Below are 12,166 nucleotides of genomic sequence, written 5' to 3' on the forward strand. Positions count from 1 at the left end.
GGCTATTAGATACTACTTAATAAGTCAAAGCAGTGAGTTTTAGGTCACATCATATCACATATTTTCCAAAATTCTATGGCTTGAGAGTCACAGTGCAATGTCACAGTTAATCTGAAGGTGAGATAGACATATTTTGATTTCATATAGCAAAGACCCTTACTAATCAATCGGAGGGAAAATAGAGACTAAGACTATGACCAAGATGGGCCATGATTTAGACAGTTCAACCCTACCTTTGGCCAGAAAACTGGTGGGACTCTTGGCAAATGATGTACGTTTTTGCAAATGCACTTGGGCATAACTAACATAACATTGTTTGTATATGACTAGACAATAGAATGATTCATAAAGTATAGTTTGCGTTCTAAAACTAAGCAGTGAATCCTCCGTCAAATTCTCTGTTATATTGGTTTCTTACACTGTGTCACTGTCCAAAATTATTTCAAGAAGCGATAGGTTTAAATGACTCAAGTCATCATAAGCCTGTCAGAATTCTCAGATACTTCTTTTTGCTCAAAAAGGAGAGGAAAAGGAAAGTTAGGAATTGAGACTGGAAAGTCTGTTACACGGAGTTGCTGTATGATCTTGTATTCCTGAAACTTCTAAAAATAATTTTTACTAGCAGCTATGACATAGATTCCCAAAGTAGTGAACTACGTAGCTTCTAATTTACTCTTGTCCCTGGGCATTGATTTTGATCACTGAGTGTTGGTCTGAGAGAAAAGAAAGATATAAGATTATATTTTGAATATGATCTTCTGATTTTCAATGTGGAATAAGAACCCACTTTCTGTTTACGCATGGATGAAGTTCTTCACATGTTAATGACATGCTCTGCGAGAAGTTAGCCATGCAATAGTGTAAGCAACCAGTTTGAAAGCCCTGACAGTGTCTTCATGAATAACTCTTAATGATGGGTTTATTGTGAGAGATAATTCTTTAGATAGGCACGTTTGTCCATATAGATTTATTCCACATAATGTGGGGTAGATATTCCTCTGCTAACATGACTAAACGCTGACATGCAATGGATCATCACCTTTCAATGGAACATCACCTATCAGCTCCATCTGGGCCTACCAATTTTATTCTAAGGTACTTCAATACTCTTTTTTGTCACGTGTCATAAGACGTCCTTCAGTTAATTTCTTTATGTGGTGGGTATAATATTGGCTGTGTGGCATATTTTTCTGGACTTAGCAGGAGAAATGAAAAATTGCATACTGTTTTATTTCCATCTATTTGAATTGACATAGACCAAGAATTTTTTCTCTGTCTTTAATTTATTTCTGTACAAGCTGCAGAAATTTGATCAAAGGTACTTGGAAACAAAGAGTTTTGGTGCTGTTAAGAAAAAGGGGCTGTTTGTTTCCTTAGGCAGAGTTTTTGGCATTAAAGATGATTTCTTATTTTGACTCCATTCTCTACTTTGTCCGTGATACAGAGTACATATTGCATGAATATCAGTACATGGAAAAAATGTCTTAACTCAATTTTCTGCGCATACTGAAAGCTTATCCAAACACTTGTTTAGAAATGTCAGTGGAAATGGAGTAAGATAAGGCATTCTCCAGAGATTTATAATACTTCTTTGTCTCACTTTCAAATCATTATACGAACATCTTAGAGAGATTTTGTCATTTCTTTGAAGCGGTAATGTTCTAACCCTATATAGGCAAAACCACACAGTGGAGACAGATGGGATCCAGCCATTTGGCAGGTTGAGACCCATAGATACCAGTTAGCTTTAAAGTGACCCAAAACCTTAGCATTTCATAGGTCCAAATATCTGGTAGGTTGTGGCAGTCACATCTGTCCTTTGCCAAAGCTTCCCTTAATGCAGGTAGGGAGAAATGCTCAAAATTCACTTGAATTTCAGTGATATCTCCATAGGGTTTTGTTACAGGGGAAATATACATTGCCTACCTGCCTTTGGTATGATTTTGGGATGAAGGTGGGCACCTTAGCCATTTGACAATATCATCACTCCTCTTCAGAGAATCCATAGTGAAATCTGTTGAATGTAGGGTGAACAAGGAAGTCAGTAGGGATGCTGTGTTTTAGCCTCCAAGTGAGATGGGCTGGCAGAACATGAATGGGTTTATTACAACACTTAGAAAGGCGCAGAGATACCAGTTCTTGGTTAGGTGCAGACAATACAGGCCAGGAAGGTAAGGAAGGGAGTTGGCAGACAGAAAGATCAAAGAGTGAAAGATGTGAGTCAGACCAAACTGCAAAGCAGGCTGAGCAATTGTGCCAGGAAAGGATGGGAAGCATCCAGATGCTCCAAAATGGGATGACATCTAATTGGATGTTTCCTAAGTTCATCGTACAGAGTAGGCAGAAGCTTTTTTGGATATTTTTGAGGAAAACTGTGTCCATATGTAACGTCTGAGACTGCTACACTATACTGTTTGTATGATACACCCAGGAGTAGTCTTGATCCAGACATGCTCTTCTGGGTTTCAGAGTTGTTTGAGAAGCGGTTCTCTGGCTTTTCTGGCTTCTTGATCATTTCACTGGCTTCTTATAGCAGCCAGTTTAGCACCATCACAGAGATCAAACATCATGTACTTTCCCAAGACTTTTGGCATTGTTGATCATTCAATGTATAAGTAATACTCACCCTGCACCCCAGCCCCAGGAACCTATGTTTATGTCAGTGAATGCATATGGGCCCTTAAACATAATGGCTGAGTGCAGTGCAAACATGACTCTAGGTCCTGCCATTCCTGGTTTCTGATTCATCATTCTCTCCCTTCAGCAGGCTGGGCTGCTTTTTTGCATGTCTAAAATTCTGCATACATTGTATAGGACCTAAAGTAAATTCCTTATTTAGATAAAACTGTCCTCTGCCTTTTCTGCCTCCTCCTTTTCCACCATTGGTATCTAAAGTACAGATGCTGCATTTAGCATCCCTGAAACAGGTTAAAGTTGGTTTGGTTTTGTATGTTGTGTGTCCTGTCGAGATGGCACATGAATATGTAAGAACATTTCCTCCCTTCTGACTTGGTAGTCCAGGTCAAACCAGCACCTACTTGTTGGCCAGATTTGTGCTGCATAACTGGTCTTGAAAAAGGAATGAGGAAGATAATGGAAAAAATCTGAATCATGCTCTGAAAGCGCCAGTCTTTCTCCACTGACTATAGAGGGAGCTGAGGACCAACAGATTCTAATTTAAATGTTTTGGTTAAGTATCAGTATTAGGTGGGAAGGATTCAGGCTCTGTAGTCTATTGATACAAATATGTGTGAATGTATGTGGCCATGAGGGAAGCAAAGAAGATGACTGTGCATGTGTTTTCTTAAATTTCAGGTGTGATCTGACATTCCATAAATTTCACATAGCCTTAGATGGAAAAAAATGGGGAAATTGCTGTAGTTATAAACTAAGAAAACTTCCCTTATTGTGTTGTTTTGCAGTCTATCTGTCCATTTTTGAGTCTGCAACATCCACAAATCCTGCAGGATTTAAGCTTCTTAAAGTTATAGAACTAAGGAAAAAATTCTTTTCTGTGATCAAAGAATATGTCATAGGGGATTTATGAAAATGAATAGTAAAAACAAAACAAAATCATAGAAACTATCAATTCAACATTCAAATGACGATCCAGAGAAAAGAAACTTTTAACGCTGCCATCAACCAGTATACTGCCAATTGGATCAAAAGAAAATTCATGGCACAGTGAAAGTAGGTAAATGTAGCTGAAATCTCTCATTTCTACTTACACAACATTTACAGCTACTGTTAAAATAAGATTTTTACTGTGCCAAGGAGAGAGACTTTCAGCAAAGCAAAACTCATTTTGTGTATGACCTTTAAAAGTCATCAGTTTCAGATGACCTCCTCACATACAATGTAGTACCCCTTTTCAGGTAGTAATGAACTGTCTGCTCTAATACTTTCAGGTGAAGCGGCAGTTAAAGTTATAAATGTGGAGAAAATAAGCTCCCAGGCTTATCTTACTGGCTTCATCTTTTAAACGCCATCAGACCTGCACAACAAACTAACTTAATGCAGCCTTAGAATAAAGTTATCAAGGCACCAGAAGCAGAATGCCTTGCATTTTTCATTTAAGTAAAATGTGTGGCAAAACTTAACTTGTAAATATGTCAGAGTGATAAATTCTTTTTATACTTGGCACTGATGAGAGAATAGATTTTAAATTTTAAAAGTGCTATGCTACATCTTGTTACTTCCTGTCAATATTAATATTAGAAAGCAGTAAATTAATCCAGTGTTTGCATGACCAGAGAGGCATACTTGGTGTAAAACAAAATATAGCATCATTTCAATTAAAAAAGCCATCAGTTTTTAAATTCTTCTTGAAAATGCAGAAGCAGGTATATTGATATGTATCACTTTGAAGAAAATGTTGCTAATGCTGTGTGACTTGCTTTCAAGATAAAATCTGCTCGCTAGTGTAGAGAAACCATTTCTGCAAATGCTGAATATTAAAATGAAAAGAGTCAGTCAATAAAAGTACTGAGAAGGGAAAACCTGATTTTTTAAAAATAATAAGGTTGGGAACAGGGGCTTAAATTATTTACTGTGTTCCTGAGGGTTTAGAGTGATATATGTTTACATTCTTCCAGGCTGTATGTGTTTGAGGGTAAACTAAAGTTGAATTGTTTCAGTTCATTATAATTTTTTTTGGGAGTACTGAGAATAGTCTATAGAATGGCATACAAGATGGCAAACAATTGTTATAAACTGTTACTGTGATTCCTGTAAAAATAAGAAATCTCTAGGGAGCTCTTATTAAAAATATTTTTAAAAACCTTACTACATCATTTCCATAACCAATTATTTTATTTGCTTCATGCTATTTTATGAAGATAGTAAGTTTAATCTCATGGGTTTTTGTCTTTTTTTGTCTAAAGTAGTAATTTAAAATATTACTGACATTAAACTGATAATGCAGTTAACTTTGTACGTTAACATTTTCTGTTTAGTTAATTCGGGATTTCTCATATCTGTAAAACCCAAAATGATAAATCAGTTAATGAAACTGTTTAACATCTGTGTGCAGCCCAATACTTATCCTTCAAGTCTAAAAGAGTTTTGCTAATTATTTCACAAAGAACAGTAAAGAGACTTGGCAAAAGTGGAAGTTTTGATAAGAAATCTACTGTTCATAATAAATAATTGGAGAGGAAAAATGGATGGGTGATAGCTGATAATTGTTTAATAAATCAAATCTGCCCATCCATGGAAACTAACTTACTAATATTTGATGTTTTCAGTCGCCAGCGTCTATGTTTAATGAAGTTGGGGTGCCTAAAACAACCACTTTATTTCCTGTATAGCCACAATTCTTTAAATGATCAATGGCTCGCCTGTACCTGAGGCAGGAGGCCCCTGTGAAAAAAAGCACAACAGTATGTGGATACAGAAAGTACTGAAAAATTGGTTTGGACAGTTATTCTTAAGTATGATATTTCCTGAATATTTTTATTTCCAACAGGAGGAATATTACGTCAATTTTCTTTTCTTTTTTTTTTTCCCTCTCACTTTCCCAAAATTTCATATCATAGGATTTTTAAAAAGCAAAACTGTGTGTGTAACAGAATCACAGGGTATTTGAGGATATTGAGGTTGGGAGAGACTCTGGAGGTCATCTGGTCCAATCCCCCTGCTCAAGCAGAGTGACACGGAGCTGTTTTCCCAGGATCGTGTCCAGATGGCTTTTGAATGTCTCCAATGAATGACTCCGCAAACTCTCTGGGCAACCTGTGCCAGTCCTGGGTCATCCTCCCAGCAGCAACGTGTTTCATGATGTTCAGACAGCACCTCCCATGTTTCAGTTTGTGCCCTTTGTCTCTTGAACCACTCATGGCTTCATATCTCATGGTTCCTATAACAGCCATTTTATCCTCTTAATGGAACCTTTTACTAATCAGAAAAACTCATATCCCTTAGCAAATGTTTACAGAAGAGCCCAAATATGGATTGATGAAACTTGGATAGGAGGTGATGTGCTCAGGACTGCTTTGTGCCTCATTAGACAAGGCTCTCTTAGCAGTTTGACTGAGAGCTGCATATGCAGCCCCTTGATTCTTTCATTCCTGAAACAGAGAATATATTGTTTTCTCTATTCTTAGAGTAAAATGACCAAGTCTAAGTCTGTGGAGAAATTTTATGTAAATTCAACTGTTATGGTTCGGTGAAAAAAGTGTGGACTTAAAATTCCTATCATTAAGTTCAGTGAGCTTTCATTGCCAGTGACCTGGCATTGCGTGGATGACATAAAGACACCTTAATGTATCTCCTGACCAGACATTGAGTTCCATGCAATGGTTTCCTGTAGCATTGGACAGCTGTGTGGCCTTGGGAAAACAAAATATGTAATTGGAAAGTTTTGAGATTTTAGGAGTTCTCTGAGAAGCCCTAGTGTAAAAGGTATTTCTTTTATTCCAGAATTAGATTCTCATTATGTTTCAAGTTTCTATTAAAGTCCCATGCCATTATTAGAACTACTGTAAATCCATCTTGGAAAAAAAAAAACCCTACAGTGATGACAGTAGTCCATATTCTCTTCTAGACTTATTGTTAAAAACACTTTTTCCTTCCACTAGTAAGAAGTAAATGGATAATATTAAAAAAAAAAAAATATATATCAGTTTGAACAAATTAGTTTGATTTAAAGTAATTGGAAGCAGAATTGCATTTATAATGGAGTATGGCCTGCAAATATGCATGAAGAAAAAACAGAGTACAGCCACAATATATGGTTCTGCTTAAAGAAATTTCTTTAATGTCAGAATATTTGTGGAAAACAGACATCAGAAACCTTCTAGATTGTAAATCTAGTCCCCTGTTACAGTTAGTAACAGCAAATTATAATCCTTTTCATAAATTACACCTTTTTGAGTCTGAAGTTTATTTGCACTGACTTGACTGTCTCCAGTAGACCTCTGACCTGTCTCCCACCTCCAATGCTGTTTAATTTTTTTCTCTTATTTCTATCCTAAAATTACACACTGTTAATTCATACCCATTTATTCTAGTGCCTTGTTCTTTATTTTAAATAGCTATTCTCTTTTCCTGATATATATTCCTGGGTGTATTTATAGAGAGCAATCAGGTTTTCTGGAATTAGTACTTTTGAAATAGATATCACGCTAATTGCCTTCTTATTTCATGCAAATCTTATGGGCTGGAAGTCCCTCTCTAGCTTGGAGACTACTAAGTGACATTTTCTGTCGTCATTTGCAGGACTCTCTGTTTTCCTGAGCCTACACCCTATAGAAGCAGACGCTCAAGGGGATATGGGCAGAGAAGATGAAAGCAGGAGCACTCTGAGCTGCCAGTGCTGGCAAGGGTTAGGCAGTTATCTACCTATTACGCTCATAATCCTATGGTTCAGACCTTTTTGAAAGTGTGTACTTTTCCTTGCTTTTATTTTTTGTTGGTATTTGAGGAAATACATTGTTTATGCAAGTGCTGTGCTAATCTAACTCTGAACACCTGCATTAAAACTGATTCGTTCCTTGAAAGGAAAGCTAGAGTATCATCTTTGTCTGCTACAATTACAGTCTCTGAAAGACATTAGATGATAAACAGAATCAGACAAAGAACATCAAACTGAATTCCTATCTATTTATGAGAATTCCAGTGTTGATTAAATTTCATTGACTTACAAAGCACCCTTTCTTAGTTCTTTTCAAATTCTGTGGTGTACTTTTCCCTGTTCCAAAAAAATGAGGGGGCAGTTATATTAGCAGGTGTGAGCGTTAGATGTTGATACTTCATATCAATGTTACAACTGGAAAACTGCAATCCAGAGACACTGTCTTTTACTAGCAAAGAGCAGAACTACGTGTCAGACTTATGGGGAACAGAAGGGGAGAACAAGCTCTGAGCCAGGCTGTCTTTACCACCTTGCTAAACATTTTGCAAATGCAATTAAACATCCCTCACTGCAGCTGAAAGGAGTTTAGAAGAGGCTCAGATGGTGAACATTCCCTCTCCCCATGTGTTCACTGTGAAGCTGATAGGTCATAAGCACAAGGGAAAGAGCAACCTGCTCTAGCGGGAGGTGTCCCTGCCCATGGCAGGGGGGTTGGAACTAGATGATCTTTAATGTCCCTTCCAACTCTAACCATTCTATGATTCTGTAACTGCCTTCTGTTGTCTGGATTCCTCGGCTGCATAAGAAAAGCTCATGTGTCTCAATGTGGGAATGAAGCACAAAATAATGTGAGGGCATCGCTGCTGATAATCAGGAAAACTCAAGAGGTTGTTGGAAATCACCTTTTCCTGGAACTCTATGTTCAGTTTACCCTCCTAGTTCACCAGGAGTACATGTGAATAATTTCAGCCCTCCAAAAAGGAAGGAAGGAAACCACAGAGACACTACTTGCAAAGGTCCTTGCCCAACAGCATATAGGAACAACAGAGGTAACAATGCCTGGTATCAAAAGGAAGGAGCTTAAATTGTCAGGACTGCTGTGATTGTATGGTTCACAGAATTACACTACACTACATAACTGTAACAGAATAACTGAAAGAGAAGTTATTTCTTCTCTTTGTGAAAGCACTGTTGCCTGCACCCGAGAGGATTTGCGTCCATATCCTTTGTCAAATCCTGGCTCCTCACTGTCTCGTTGTATGTTTCTTCATACCTTTTGGTCAGCTGGGCATCTTCATATGTAGTGTTCCAAAGAAGTGTGAAGAAAATTCTGAACTATCTAGTGAAGGGAAAGATGGGTCTATGGCAGTTCAACAAAATGACCGAAGACTTTGAAAGTAAACAGCTTGCATTAATGCTTAGCATCACTGAACTGCTGACTCCTGGGCACCAAAGGATTAATCAACTTTTATTCTCACAGGAGAAACACCGATTAAGGTTTGGGTTGGTTTTGTTTGTGTTTTTTTTTTTTTCATAAGAGGCATTTGTGGTTTACTGCTAACACTAGCAAAATTGCACAAATAGACAAATTGCACTAGGATGATATCTGTAGCCTGTGAGAGGAGAGGCTGCTTGCAACATGCATTTTTATAGCATGATATAAAAGAAATGCGATTTGCACTTGCTGACACTGAACTCCTTTATCAAAGCCAGCCAGGTATTGCAAAGCAAGTAGCAGATTGTGCTTTTGTGTATTATACAGGATTTATATATACTTCCTCAGGTTTTATCTAATCCAGAAACTTAAAATGATAAACTGTGTGATTGGAACCACCCATACACACAGATTGCAAACCTTCAGTGCTTTCTTTTCCTCTTTCTTTCTTTTCCCATTGGTTCATTAGATGTGTTCTCTATGGGAGATTTAGAAATGATGGCTTTTGTGAAAAATGTGGTAGTAAATATTATTGTCAGAACTTTGCTCTTCCAGGTGCACTCAGGGTTTTCAGTGAAGAAGCTGTCACTTTAGGGGACATAGTATGAAAGCAGTCTTTTTCTAAATTGTATGCATTTTGTCATGTTTTTCTGTTTGTTTCCTGCACTGATTCTGTAATGGAAACAGTTAGATGTTACATTTATTCTATGCTTCTCTTGTCAGTTCCTTATCATTTGTGGGTTTGATTTATTGTGTTGTTCTTATGTAATTCCGTAAAGGATAGCTGCTGTGAAGAGTTTCAGGTGGCTGACTGACTATGATCAAGGGCATTTCATGTTCAAAATGTTTCTCTTTGTGATGATTTGAATAGCCATTTAAGCTTTACAAATTATATAACCTGTGATTTGAATCACATGGACTGGTGAATAATGTAGTATTGAGTATATAGATTTCCTATGAGGTACCTCTGTTCTACCAGTGTAATTAATATAATTTCTGTTTGGATAACAACATTTTTGTTGTTTACTAGTCATTACTGTACTTTCTTCTAATGCTAATGGATTTTTTCATGGATATGCAAATATCCATTAGTTTACGGATTGGGTCAAAGGCATATGCCTCCCTGTATGGAGTGGTTAGATATGTTTTTCTCCCCAGAAACTACCTTTCTTGTAAAAATAATTTAGAAAAATTATTTAGAAAGTGCAAGATTTTTTTATTATTAAAAAAAAACCAACCCAATAACATGTGAGGAAAAATCATCTGCTAGTGAATACAGGAAAGACGTGGGCCTGTTGGAGAAAGTCCAGAGGAGAGCCATGAAGATGATCAGAGGTCTGGAGCACCTCTCCTATGAAGGCAGGCTGAGAGAGTTGGGGTTTTTCAGCCTGGAGAAGAGAAGGCTCTGGAGAGACCTTATTGTGGCCTTTCAATATTTAAAGGGGGCTTATAAGAAAGATGGGGACAGACGTTTTAGTAGGGCCTGTTGCCATAGGACAAGGTGTAATGGTTTTACACTGAAAGAGTAACTCCACCTCAGCCAGACCCAATACAGCTGGGACTTAGAGAGTTACCTGTCATGCAGGTGGATTTCTAATAAACCAGTCACATGTCATAGGTAAAGGAATGCAAAGCTGTGGGCCTCCTTCTGCCTGGAAGGAGACTTTACTCTTAGTTGATATCCATGCTGATGTGGGCTTCTGGAAAGATTTGAAAGAGAAGAAAAGAGCCAGAGGGTAGGCACAACCATCCTCATGAGGAAATTCTGGCTCTTGATTAAGCTGCTCCATTTGAGAGAGGAGAATTTAACTCTACAGGAAATAGATAGTGAAAAGGACACAGTTACTTACTAGGAAGAATGATGCACTGCCCCGCAGGTAGATTCTGTAACTCTTTAAGAATCATTTCTTTTAATCTTTAATTTTGCCCCTCAAATACTGGCACCAGGTTGGTAGGCGTGATTTATCTGTTGCTGCACTAGACAGTAAATTTCCGTTCAAACGTGCACTGCTCTATTACAAACACAATGGTAGTCCTTTGGTTATAAAGTGCAGAGAACTTTCTTTTTTATTAGGACTCCAACAAGCTCTGTGGAAGCTGCTGTCAGGCACTGTTTATGGGTGTTTGAGGGGGAGCAGAAACTCTAAGCCGCAAGGAGGTCTAGGTGTCTTCTAGTCTGGAATCAAAGGAGGATGTAGAGAATGTGTTCTTGTCTTCTCATGGCTCACTCATTCCAGCACTTTACCAGGAACATCCTCTATGTCAAAGAGTAGTCTAATAAAACAATTTCAAACTGTAAGATGGAGGCATAGATTGAATATGCCAACCAATTGTTGTTGGGCTTTGAAGTTCATGACTTGCATTAGCTGGTCTCTGATCTTTCAAGTATGGTGAATAGAGTCTCGAACCAGGCAATGACTTGATACAGATTGGTAAAATTTCTGTGGAGAGAGGCATCACAACTGCACGGAGAGACAGCTGGATAGCCCCATTTAAGTGTTGCTGGGGTCAAAATTCTGGGAAGGAAATGGTAGGAGTACCTGAGAGTATGTCCACTCTGTGAGGTCTGTGCCTGCAAATATGAAAAGAGAGAAGAGGAAGGGATTCAACAGATTTGGTCATGAAAGACATCAGGCCACATTTCTAAGCAGCCCTCTGCTAATTACAATGGCAACTCAGATGTTTATGATGAACGGTGTGAATCACATTTCAGGAATGATTCACTATTCCACTTTGGGACCATGAAGCTTGATTAGTGTTTCTATGTCACTAGTCTCTTATTTCCACTAGTGAACATTTCCACTGAGGTCCATTAGACAACTTCTGCAAGACCAGACTGGACACCAGCCTTGGTTTCCACATACTTATCCGTGGAACACGTATTTCCGTGTTCAAACCCCATGAACTTGAGCTGTCAGACCTATTGTGCAGATTTTTCTGTTTGTTCCTTAGAAAAACCCAAATCATTTCACCATAGAGTAATCCATTAAAACCTTGATTAAATTTCATTTTTGGTATTTTTATATTTCTTTATATTTGCCCTTTTAACATAGTGCTATCAAAGCTGTTATTGATTACTTGCAGGGCATACCCATGGAGACCAAGGTAATTTTAAAAATAAGTTCTGTGGGTCCAGGATCAACTCTTTAGTGAATAAATAATTTTACTTTCAAACAAATTCTTTCAACACTCTGAAAATATTCTAGTGTCAAAGACTTGTATTCCTCTCTTCTATTAATATTCATTAAGAACTGAAAGAAACATGTATTAAGTTCCACTGGGGTTTGGCTTCTACTTTTGTGTTCTCACTGAAGTTTCTTTTAATGTATTCTGAGAAGTCTTTGGTAACCTTTATGCTCTTTAGTTGTGTGCAAGCT

This window comes from Numenius arquata, chromosome 9 (assembly GCF_964106895.1).
Source record: "Numenius arquata chromosome 9, bNumArq3.hap1.1, whole genome shotgun sequence".
NCBI lineage: Eukaryota > Metazoa > Chordata > Aves > Charadriiformes > Scolopacidae > Numenius > Numenius arquata.